The sequence below is a fragment of the Salmo salar genome, chromosome 03, assembly GCF_965601325.2.
Source record: "Salmo salar chromosome 03, fSalSal1, whole genome shotgun sequence".
In the NCBI taxonomy this organism is placed as follows: Eukaryota; Metazoa; Chordata; class Actinopteri; order Salmoniformes; family Salmonidae; genus Salmo; species Salmo salar.
This window is the reverse complement of record NC_138293.1, coordinates 40,687,501-40,700,278: the sequence shown is the minus strand read 5'-3', so window position 1 is coordinate 40,700,278 and position 12,778 is coordinate 40,687,501.

Here is a 12,778-nt window from a genome sequence, read left to right as displayed (position 1 = left end):
TGCCACTGCTTGAGACATATTGTAATTGTTTTGGGTCAGAATTATGTGAGGATTTATGTGTTGTCGTTGGAGGTGGGTCTTGGTCAGTTTAGCTCAGAAAATGACACCCTCATTAATCTGCCACCGTAGGCGGCCACCTAATCCTGCCTAATGAGCATGCCAGCCATGATCCAAAGTCAAACCAACTTTGCCACAGGTCGCACAACGGCCGGCTGAAGCTAATTGTTGAAAGAAGTTGGCTAGCTTGCTAGCGAGTCTAGGCTGCTTCCAGACACAAAACCTGGTTAGACTGTTTTAAGTTATCTAGAACAACAATATCTCATCGTGTCCCGTCCAACGTATTATGGATGAACGTCTTTTTTTAATGCATTCGTTCCGCGTGGTTACAGGGTTAAAACATCATTAATTCAAAGGTTAACAGTTTAGGCATTACTTCAGAGTGGTTAAGGTTTGGCTACGGTATGGGGAAGGCTTAAAAAAAAATGTTTTAAAGCAACACACTAGGTATCATCAGTATTCATAGTATTCTCATGGCTTGCTATAGTGTTGAGAACTGTCAATAGCGCAGTGGTCTAAGCAGCGCGCTCCAGCTGCAAACCTCATGAGGCAGCAGGTAGCCTAGTGGTTAGAGTGTTGGGCCAGTAAACGAAAGGTTGCTGGATTTGAATCCCTGAGCTGGCAAGGTTCAAATCTGTCGTTTTCCCCCTGAACAAGGCAGTTAACCCACTGTAGGCTGTCATTGTAAATAAAAATAACTGACTTGCCTCGTTAAATAAAAAAAGATGATTTTCCACCCAGTGCTGGGAAATAGTTTTTCTTTCTTTTTGTGAGTGCTGAGGAAGGCATATATTCTCAGGAACTTTTCAAACATCTGAAATCCCTGTCTATTTCTAGTGACCAGCCTGATCTAGAAGGGTGAATGACTGTAACTGTGTACTTTTTTTGGCACAATGAAAGTACAAACGCTTACCACGTTCGAACACACACACACAAGAGACACCCACATCAAAGCATGGCCTCCAAGATCCAAATCTCATTCTTAGTTGTATTTCCTAATGAGAAGAATTGAAACTGAAGCTGAAGTTCAACTCCCCTTTAACATTAGGTTTAAAGAGTTCAACTCTTTTCTGACTACCCTCCTTAGGTTTCAATAGCAATGACAGCAACAATTAATAACTTAAGGTTACTTATTATGAGTGGCGAATAAATTGAGACCCTCAATTCCATAAAAGGAGCTAGTCCCGCCCTCTGGTTATTCTCAAGCATGCTTCTCTTCCTCACTCTCTTGCGAGCAAAAGGAATGTGGTGAGATGTATTACTCATAATTTCAGAGAACTGGTGTTACGCAAGTAAGTTCTCTTTCAATTATTCATTTCAATATCTCACATGTGGGGATATTGCCAACTCCCATATCGCAAAACATGCTCTCCGAAGCCAGGGAAGTCCCAACATCAGCAACCCTCAGAGGTCCTGAAACCAAGGGAGTATCCACCAAAAAGGTGCACAGACAACCCAAGGGGAAAAATCTCATAACAAAGTGAGGAGAAGCAAGACGCATATAATCTCAAGCTAATGAGATATGCCCCAAACAGTGCCCGAGAGGTAAACTCCTCTGTAGGAGAGGGCCCTCCGAAGGCCATCAGCCAAAAGAATGGTTCCCATGATCTGGCAGGATATCGTTGAAATGAGCGAAGAGCATGACAGCCTTGCCTGAGCTCTCCTACAGAACCACACTTACTGGGAAACGACTGGGAAACGACGGGGGAATGTCGGGGGAACATAGGGGAAACGACAGGGATGCCCTTCTAGGGAAGGAGACAGGCAAAAAGCCACAGGCTCCAAGGTGCGACAATGGAAAAAAGTTGACCCCGCCCAAAGATAGGGTTAAGTACATTAACCTGAAAACCACCTGGACAGACTGTGGGCGCGAACAGCGGCTCGTAGAGCACAGTTCACACATACGCTTAGGGACACCAAGGACAGTAGTAAAGTGAAAGGAGGAATATTATGCCAGAATGCTTTTAATTGGCTAATAGCTGCTGTGAAAGGATTTTAAGCACAATAGACACAGACAGCTAAAAGCTTGGCGAATGGACATAAGCGACGTGCCTGCCATAGAGACTACCGGGACCTTGGCAGGCCGAGAAAGCGGCAAAAGGACCCTAACAAAGATGAACCTTCTCCTACAAGGAGCACAGGACCCTGGAAAGCAGAGTCTAGAGATGAAAAATCTGTATAGTCACACCACTTCTCCACGACATCAATGCACCAACGGTAAAAACAGAGAGCGTGCATAAGTGGCCTGTATCATCTCCATTTTTCTTTTTTTTCACCGGCTACGCCCCGAAGGCTAAAGCATCTGGGTGAGCAGGGTTGTAACTGCCAATGGGGAAATCACTGGTCACCAAGGGCTCGACGATGAGGAGGGAAAGCATACGGCATCACCCTCTTCTCCTGGATGTGTCACCTATTCCACCCCAAACGGCATGGTCACCGTGTTTTGGGATGGGGTCTCCCCGGGCTCTATCTGGTCGTTGCTTCTACCAGAAATAACTAAAATCGAAGGTTAATAGTTTAGGGATTCATTCAGAGTGGATAAGGTTAGGGCTATGGTTTGGGAAAGGCTTAAAACGAAATAATTAAAAATGACAAGCTAAGTTTCACCAGCAGTCCCCATCTTCTGCGCTATCTCAAGGATTTCTGTGCGATGAATCCCATTGTCATCCTCGTCATCACCTAACTCGCCTTCCCCTGACACTGTGTCGTCCGACTGTGAGGGGAGGGAGTCGAGGCTATCCATGACCTCGCTCCAACTTGGCTCAGTTGCGGAGTGCTGAGCCTCGGCTGTCACTGTTGGCTCGGAGGAAAGACGGGATGATGAAATAGAAGCATGTTTAAGCCTCCTCTTCAGACCTGCTCTCGTCAGCAGTCTGCAGTGGTCATATGATTCAGGGTCCCAAGCAATTGATGCATAGAGGGTGGTTCTCTTTCCCCACAATCATGGAGCCGCAAGAACTTGGGGGTTCGAGTGCTAGACCTCGTTCTGGGAAGGGATAGCAGTGGCCATTGCGAGGGACAAGGCTTGCTAGTGGGACCAAGCAATGCCTGTTGAAAGACCAACGTGTAGATGGCATAGGCTAGCTAGTTAGAAGCCCTGTGGCTGGTATCTAGCGAATAGTAGCTTATGTCAACATGTGTCAACGGCATACCAAGTTAGCTAGTTAGGAGCTTTGCGGCTAACAGCTAACAATATTGACCACTGTATAACGCTATAGCAGCAAGGCTAGTGGCTTGTTAGCTGGCTAGCATCTACCTTGTGGTGAAGATGTGCCGTGGCTAGCTCAGTGCTGGCTAAAGGAAACCATGTGACTGAGTTAGCCTTCAGAAAGAGTGCTCCCGCAACTGACGAGAAGGCTGTGAGGGTTGGTCTAGTTAACAGAATGGGTGAATGTAGGTTAAACTAGACGAGATAAGGGAGCTAGTAATGCTACCGTGTTGCTACCTTGCCTCTCAGCAAGCTAGCCAAGTTAGCCTTGCAGCATGGACTAACCAAGTCTCAATAGCTAGCAGTGACGCTAGCTACAGTACCAACAGAGACTGAGAAGTAGAAAAGGAATTTTATGGAAGTTAGGATCTCACCTCATTCACCACTCTACCTATCTGTCTCCAACAAAAGCTTTGGATAGGTACTTCCAAGAGAGAAGGTGGTCCTAGTGAAACCCCACATTTGAGATATCGAAAAAAAGAATTGAAAGAGAACCATTACTGTATCTCTTTCTGTAAGACTGATGATTACTTTGAAGAGATGGATCAGTTCTCTCTCTCTCTCAAGCAAAACTGTTTTATTTTCTCGTGAGTTTAGCATGTTTAATCTACAGTATGCATGCCTGGTCTTGCCAAACATTCACTCACACCTGTATGGAGACAAATGGGTGCAATAGATGCTAGCCATGGGAGTGAGTGAAAGCAACTGTCTCCTGTCCTCAAGAACCGATGTAGGTGAATACAGAGAGACTTACCTCAGGTGATTTTGATCTTGTAGTACCTCAGATCATGTATATTTTGAAACGTAAATGAAGGACTAATTAAAGGACTAATTAAAGGACTAATTAATTGTTTTGGTTTTGTGCATAGGTTCTACTGTAGGACTACATTTCATGAATGTGTGACACAGATAAATGCCGTGTAAGAGTAGGATTCAAACCTCAGGAGTGGGAGGAGGGATACTTTACAGTCTGACCAGCACTCATTCCTCGGTTTCTAATCTCCAATATTATGTTCAAATTTAATGTGATGTAATTTATTTTTAAAACGAGACGGTGCCCGGAAGACAATCTCACTCTACCAGGTCTGAGCTGCTGTACTTAGCCTCCCCCACTCCTAAGAAGAGTTTAGATATAAAATAAGTCTCGCTGTACTACAGCATTCAAATTCCCACCATGGGACCACCATAGATTTCCTTAGCTATTCTTTATTCTTTTCATTTCTATACGGACCGCTCTCTGAGGTCCCAAACTGGACCTTACCAGGGAGTCACTGCGCAACCTCAAATAACAGCCATTTCAGCGACTCAAGACCATTATGAGAAACACACACATTGTGGCTTCTCCGTTTGTCTCTCTATTTGTTTGTTCCATTGTAGTAAAGTATTTTGTTGGTCAAGTCTACAATGTTAAAGCTTCGCTTCATCCTGACGATATAGCCTCGTTAAGTTTGGAACCTTTCATATTTTCTAAGTATTACTGGAGAAACCTCGAAATGGGTGCTGAACTCCATCGCTCCACCTGAAGGTTATCCCAGGGACACACACTCACACACACACACACACACAGTTACAGGGGAAAGGTCGTAATCTCAAAATCACAATTCTAATTCAATAGAGATATGGAAGTATGCTAAATACGAAATACTATTCCACTTCCCATTGCAAATAGTGCTTGGACCCTTGGCTTTGGAGAACAGAACTGTACATACTAAATATATATCATGTCATCTTATCTGTAGACCTCTTCTGCCATGCCTGACAGAATAAAATGACTGTTGATTTTTAAATACTGTAGGTAATGGTTGTGTAGGATATAGGAAGTATCTATAATATTCTACCATATATTCTCTAAGTGTTCAATCCATTTCAGCCAGTCACACAGCAACTTGACTTGTAGGAGAGGTACATATATATAAATCTGTCTCTCGACTATCTGGAGGCTTTTTTATTTGTACATATGTTTTATACTGTCTGTCTTGTAAAATAATAGCTATTTTTTTGTCATTAAAGCATGTTGTTACACTGTTACATCTGTCTCCTCTTGGTTTAAAGTCAATATGAATTCAATTTCACACTGACGTGCACAGCATGCACACACTCACGGACACACAATATGTCTGGTCATTCTGGTTACTTGCCACTAGAGGGCAGCAGTATCATCTGATAAGGACGATGGTCTCCTGTGCATCCCAATACTGAAACATAAACTAGATGACATGCAAGATCCTTACAAAATGTACACTACCGTTCAAAAGTTTGGGATCACTTAGAAATGTCCTTGTTGAGTTGCAAAATTAATAGGAAATATAGTCAAGATGTTGACAATATTATAAATAATGATTTTTAATTGAAATAATCCTCCATTTGCAGCAATTACAGCCTTGCAGACCTTTGGCATTCTAGTTGTCAATTTGTTGACGTAATCTGAAGAGATTTCACCCCATGCTTCCTGAAGCACCTTCGACAAGTTGGATTAGCTTGATGGGCACTTCTTACGTACCATACGGTCAAGCTGGTCCCACAACAGCTCAATAGGGTTGAGATCCGTTGACTGTGCTGGCCACTCCATTATATACAGAATACCAGCTGACTGCTTCTTCCCTAAATAGTTCTTGCATAGTTTGGAGCTGTGCTTTGGGTCATTGTCCTGTTGTAAGAGGAAATTGTCTCTAATTAAGCACCGTCCACAGGGTATTGCATGGCGTTGCAAAATAGAGTGATAGCCTTCCTTCCTCAAGATCCCTTTTACCCTGTACAAATCTCCCACTTTATCACCACCAAAGCATCCCCAGACCATCACATTGCCTCCACCATGCTTGACAGATGGCGTCAAGCACTCCTCCAGCAAATTTTCATTTTTTTTGCATCTCACAAATGTTCTTCTTTGTGATCCGAACACCTCAAACTTAGATTTGTCGGTCCATTACACTTTTTTCCAATCTTCCTCTGTCCAGTGTCTGTTTTGCCCATCTTAATCTTTTCTTTGTATTGGCCAGTCTGAGATATGGCTTTTTCTTTGCAACTCTGCCTAGAAGGCCAGCATTCCGGAGTCGCCTCTTCACTGTTGACATTGAGACTGGTGTTTTGCGGATACTACTTAATGAAGCTGCCAATTGAGGACTTGTGAGGCGTCTGTTTCTCAAACTGGACACTCTAATGTACTTGTCCTCTTGCTCAGTTGTGCACCGAGTTCTCCCACTCCTCTTTCTATTCTGGTTAGAGCCAGTTTGCGCTGTTCTGTGACGAGAGTAGTACACAGCGATGTATGAGATCTTCAGTTTCTTGGCAATTTCTCACATTTCTCAGAATAAGAATAGACTGACGAGTTGCAGAAGAAAGGTCTTTGTTTCTGGCCATTTTGAGCCTGTAATCAAACCAACAAATGCTCATGCTCCAGATACTCAACTATTCTAAAGAAGGCCAGTTTTATTGCTTCTTTAATCAGCAGTTTTCAGCTCTGCTAACATAATTGCAAAAGTGTTTACTAATGATCAATCAATTAGCCTTTTAAAATGATAAACTTGGATTAGCTAAGACAACGTGCCATTGGAACACAGGAGTGATGTTTGCGGATTATGGGCCTCTGAACGCCTATGTAGATATTCCATAAAAAAAATCTGCTGTTTCCAGCTACAATTGTCATTTACAACATTAACAATGTCTGATCAATTTTATGTCATTTTAATGCACACATTTTTTTGCTTTTCTTTCAAAAACAAGGACATTTTTAAGTGACCCCAAACTTTTGAACAGTAGTGTACTTTAGTTTACATTTGAATCAAAGGCCAAAACAAGCCAGAAAACTCTACACATTGTCTATAAATTAGAATGTGTTGCACTGACCGAAAACATGTTTTAATTTCTCTCTCATTTAAATGAAAATCAAAGATAGGACTACCATCCAATTGTTTGTTTATTTATTTAATTACTCAAAACACACATTTTACCCATACTGGTTTTTCACTTCGGGTATTTTCTGTTACAGTCATTACTCATTTAAGGGTCTCAGCAGGCGAAAATCATGAGTAACTGCACAGGCTCTCTATGCTACTGTGGAATAGAGATGGGAAAATGGCTCTCAGGTAGTGTGTGTGTATGGACTCTATTGGTAAATACTAGAATAGCCTGTGTGTGTGTGTGTGTGTGTGTGTGTGTGTGTGTGTGTGTGTGTGCGTGCGTGCATGCACGTGTCTGCGTGTGCGCGGGTGTCTGCTCTCATAAGTCTTGTGGTATATCATTAGAGTCACAGTACCCTGAGTGAATGGTTCTAGATAGGTAGATGGGAACATTGTGGTGTTTGCAAAGAATTCTGTGCTAAAGGGAACCAGTACATGAACATTTAAAATCAACATCTAGTCACAATACAGATACGATGTGACTAGAAGTACTTCTGAGCCTGGAGAAACTCAATTTCTGAGAAATTGGTGGCTAACCCTAGGGCCAATCTATCAACTAATCAATAAACCAATCAATGAATTAAAGGGTACTATGTGTTTGTTACAGGGCTTGATATGTGAGAGCAACACACTGGAGACTCCACACTGTAAGCGTGTAAGCCCAGCACCTTATTACTTTCACATATCCAGTCCAGTCCAATTCAATGTGTCAGTGCGTGTGCCTGTGTGTCGTACATGAGCATGTGTGTGTGTGTGTGTGTGTGTGTAGGTGTGTATATGTCTTGTGTGTATTTGGGCATTTGAAAAAAACATATTCGATTAAACGTCCAGTTAACCAGTCAGATTATCCTTGGGGAGAGTCCCTGGCACCTTGACCTCTGCAGCAGAGGTCAATCCTAAAGGTTGAAGGCAGAAGGGGAGGGGCCACACACAATGGCTGTTTCACCCTGAGAGCCATTCCTCCTCTTAACCACCCATCCTGTTCAGCAGTTCTCTGCCTGCCTTTCTCCGTCTTTTCTCTCCATTTCTCTCCTCTTTATTGGAAATTGATTGTCTTCTACCATCACAATGACACTTGGTTCTGATTGATTGGCAGGTAAGGGAAGAGGGAGAGAACATTTTGTACTAGGGCTGAGAGAGCGCTGGGACTCTCCTGCACTCCGGAGCAAAAATGGATGCCTTACATTATATACATGAGCCTACTTCAGTAGCCTGAGTGCCAGTCTGTTTCTGCATTAGCCAACACTTTTATCTTAGCTTTGGTGAATGCAAAAACAGTCAGGCAGCCAGGGCACTACTTCAGGACAGTGCTAGTTTGAGAGATACACACAGGTGCCTTCAATTCAACAACATGAAACAAGCAGTGAATACACATGAAATAATACAGAGAAAAGACCAAAAGATCCCCATCATCCCTCACTAGCACACATCAGGACAGGGTTACAAACACAACAACAGACACAACAGACCAGGAAGAAAGACAGAGTCGGGGAGGAGGAGACAACACATACAGTACATACACACAACACATACACAACCAGCACAAACAAAATAACATCTGAAAGGAAAGAAAGCATCACATGGCATCACCCCTTTTCTTAACTTCTCTTTTCCAGCCCCAGTCGTTCTTTCCTTTTCTCGCCCTCTCCTTTACCCGGGAGTACATTTCATCCTGCAGTTTCTATACAGCTATATAATATCCATGCATATAAGAATCGCTCGCGTCGCCCCTGACAACAGAGGTGCTCTGGTGGGTTGGTTCTCTGTTTAATATGGGGATCACTTGAACACACACAGGAGGCAGTTGGCTAACAAAGCTGTAGTTTTTAAGAAAATAAATATGAAAAGAAAAAAAGGAACACTATTTGTCCACAATGTGTTATCGTTGGTTTTCAAATTAACATTTTTTTTTTTTTACTATCCTGTATTTTTTTCCATTCTTTAGTCCTATACCCTGATGTTACCCTACATACTGGAAGTTACCTATACACCTCCACCCTAGATTTCTTACAACCTACCACCCTTCCCCTCACACCATTCTTTATGCGCTAGAACACTTTCACCATCCTTCCCCTATGGCCTTAAACCCACCCTACCTCCCTTATTCTTGACCCTACAACTCTTACACCCTACACTTCCCCTCTACCCATAATCCTATCTTCTTACACCATACCGCCCTCACAGCTTACCTCCTTTCCCCTCTGCCCTACAGCCCTACCACATTACTTCACCGATTCTTTCCACAACTCGTCAGCTTTTACCTTCTATCTTTCCCACATTCTTCTTTACCCATCCCATTACTTTTAGCTACAGTCAGTCTCCCTCATCACAGGATACAGAGGAATAAATCAATAAATCAACAAAACGTATCAAACAGTAAAAAGGCTTCTAGTACATATTCTCCATGAATAAAAACAATTATTTTAGCAGTGACTCATGACTCTCATTGCTAATAACGTTGTTATTGTTTCACTACGTAACCTTTATATTAAAGATTTGAGGTATATTGGGATGAAATGTCTACACATGCCTGCCTAGTTGTCAAGCTAGCCGGGACAGGGGATAGGTGAAGAGGGTTAGAGCCGGGACAGGGGATATGTGAAGAGGGTTAGAGCCGGGACAGGGGATAGGTGAAGAGGGTTAGAGCCGGGACAGGGGATAGGTGAAGAGGGTTAGAGCCGGGACAGGGTATAGGTGAAGAGGGTTAGAGCCGGGACAGGGGATATGTGAAGAGGGTTAGAGCCGGGACAGGGGATAGGTGAAGAGGGTTAGAGCCGGGACAGGGGATAGGTGAAGAGGGTTAGAGCCGGGACAGGGGATAGGTGAAGAGGGTTAGAGCCGGGACAGGGGAATGTGAAGAGGGTTAGAGCCGGGACAGGGGATATGTGAAGAGGGTTAGAGCCGGGACAGGGGATAGGTGAAGAGGGTTAGAGTGGAGTGCGGTGGAACACTGTATGTTTTTGGGGATAGCTGATTGGCCATTGATTTACCCCAATGCTAGCCAGTTAAAGAGAGATATCTGAGGGTGTGGTTTTGAATCACAGAAAGTGCAGACCCATCACGTGGCACACTCACACTCCCGCTATAAATTACATAAAAATATCTCTGGTAGGAGTGTGTGTGTGACAAAATACAGACACACCTCAATACCTGGGGCACATTAACATCCGACTGCAAGCACACATACACACTTGCACGCACTGGCACTCACACACACACACACACAAACACGTGCACAAACACAGGCTCTCTGTTGATCAAACCAACACCACCCATGTCAAATATGTCAAATGTGTCTCATTCAATGACCCATGTGATCATTTGGTTAAGGTAAGAATTAATAAATAATAGGAGTAATAAAATGTACAAAACAAAGTGCTTTTTGAATTCCAATGGGAGTTGATTCTAAGCTTGTGTATACCGTTCCATCCTGTATGTGCCCCCTACACCTTGGCATGCGTTTAATGAGGTGTGTGTCTGTGCACATTTGTACTTCTGTGCATGTCTGTTTGTGCATGTGTGTGTTCAGAGCAGTCCAACCCGTGGTTGAAGGAAAAAGGCACTCAACTCTGTCTGCATAGCTACCACCTCCCTGTGGTCAATATACAGTGCAACTGCTCTGTGTGCGGGTTTATGATTTACAGTGTGTGTGTGTGTGTGTGTGTGTGTGTGTGTGTGTGTGTGTGTGTGTGTGTGTGTGTGTGTGTGTGTGTGTGTGTGTGTGTGTGTGTGTGTGTGTGTGTGTGTGTGTGTGTGTGTGTGTGTGTGTGTGTGTCTGTGTGTCTGTGTATTTGCGTGCATATATGTATATGTGTGTGTGTGTGTGTGTGTGTGTGTGTGTGTGTGTGTGTGTGTGTGTGTGTGTGTGTGTGTGTGTGTGTGTGTGTGTGTGTGTGTGTGTGTGTTTGAGTGCATATATGTATATGTGTGTGTGTTAGGATGGAGTCCTGGGTCTAGCATCAGACCGGCAGCTGAAGTATCTTTGGTATCCGTGGCTGTGTCACAGTCCACTCTGTTCTGTGAGGTAGCCACACTGTGTCTCTATCATGTCTCAGCCTCACTTTGGATTTGAACATAATGCTTTGAACATCCTCGCTACAAACCTACAAATCTCTCCCTGGACACCTATAGGTCTCTTCTCTGCCTCTAAGTGAGACCCATCTATATCACAGGAGGCTGCTGAGTGAAGGACGGCTCATAATAATGGCCGGGAACGGATGGAAGAATGGCATCAAACACATGGAAACCACGTGTTTGATGTATTTCATACCATTCTACTAATTCTGCTCCAGCTATTTCCACGAGCCTGTCCTCCCCAATTAAGGTACCACCAACCTCCTGTGCTCTACACCCCCCGTAGTCCCTGTTTGCATCTACACCTTAAATATGATTATCGCCCGCTAGAAGATGCTACACAAGTGGAAGGAAAAGGTACACATCGGTTTCCATGGTAACCTGGAAAAAATATGTCTTCCTGATTCCTGCCTTTTACAGTATGTCCCCCACTAGACCTCTCCAACAGGAAACAAGAGGTTAAAGAGGAAGTGACATTGTCATTCCTTCCTCCGCCCAATTCAGTGCCCCCTCATTGGAGCTTTCAGCAGAGAGGAATGCAGGGGGCAGTCCAGTTCAGGGGTAAAAGTTCAGAGGTCATAAAGAGGTCCTTCGGTAAGTCCAGCTAGGAGTCCATCTACTTCATCACACAAGTATTAACAAATATGCACAGTCATTCTGTTGTGTTCTGTTGTTTCATTTGTGAATGATCAGTCTTCCATGTAGATTTTTTTTATTTTAATTATTATTTTTTAGGTTTTATTAACAAGGTGCTTCTTTACATGTATTTCCAGCACTACAGAGCACAATAGTCACAAGAAAGAGAAACTTTGTGTCTATAGTACTACTTTTTACCCGCATCAATATTATAGAAAGAAAGAAAGAGAAGAAAGAGAGGGAGGGAGGGAGGGAGGGAGGGAGGGAGGGAGGGAGGGAGGGAGGGAGGGAGGGAGGGAGGGAGGGAGGAAGGGAGGGAGGGAGGGAGGACAGAGAGCTAAAGCTCGAAAGCCATAGTTTATTTACAGTTAATTTTCAGTATGCTTTGGTTAGTATTGATAAGATCTATTAATCCATTCTTGTGAGATATGGAATGACCACATCTCCCCATAGAGCTCGTTCTCTATGGGAGGATCTAGAATGATTTGTTGGTTGCTATGGCACTGGCCGCCCACTAGGGGGCATGGTAAGGGAAGTAGTTGCACCTGCTCTCTCTGATTATCATAAAAGGGTAAATGTCATTGGCACTCAAATTATATTGTGACGTTTGACCCTTGCGTTTGGCCACTAGAGCAGGGCAGTCCCCTCCTGTTACCTCGATAGAACCCTCAATAAGGTCCAGATTTGTCCAATTTGATTGGAACTCTTTGGTAACTAAACACACCCTCCAGTAGCTACATAGTTAACAGCCATACATAATATGGAATCTTAGTCAAATCAACATCAACATATGACTATGGATGATAGTCTTTGGACATGTCCTCTGTTCCCAAAACAAAGCAGCTCAGGCTGTGTGTGTGTGTATGCACATGTGCATATGTGTGTGCGTGTGTGTGTGTCTGTCTCC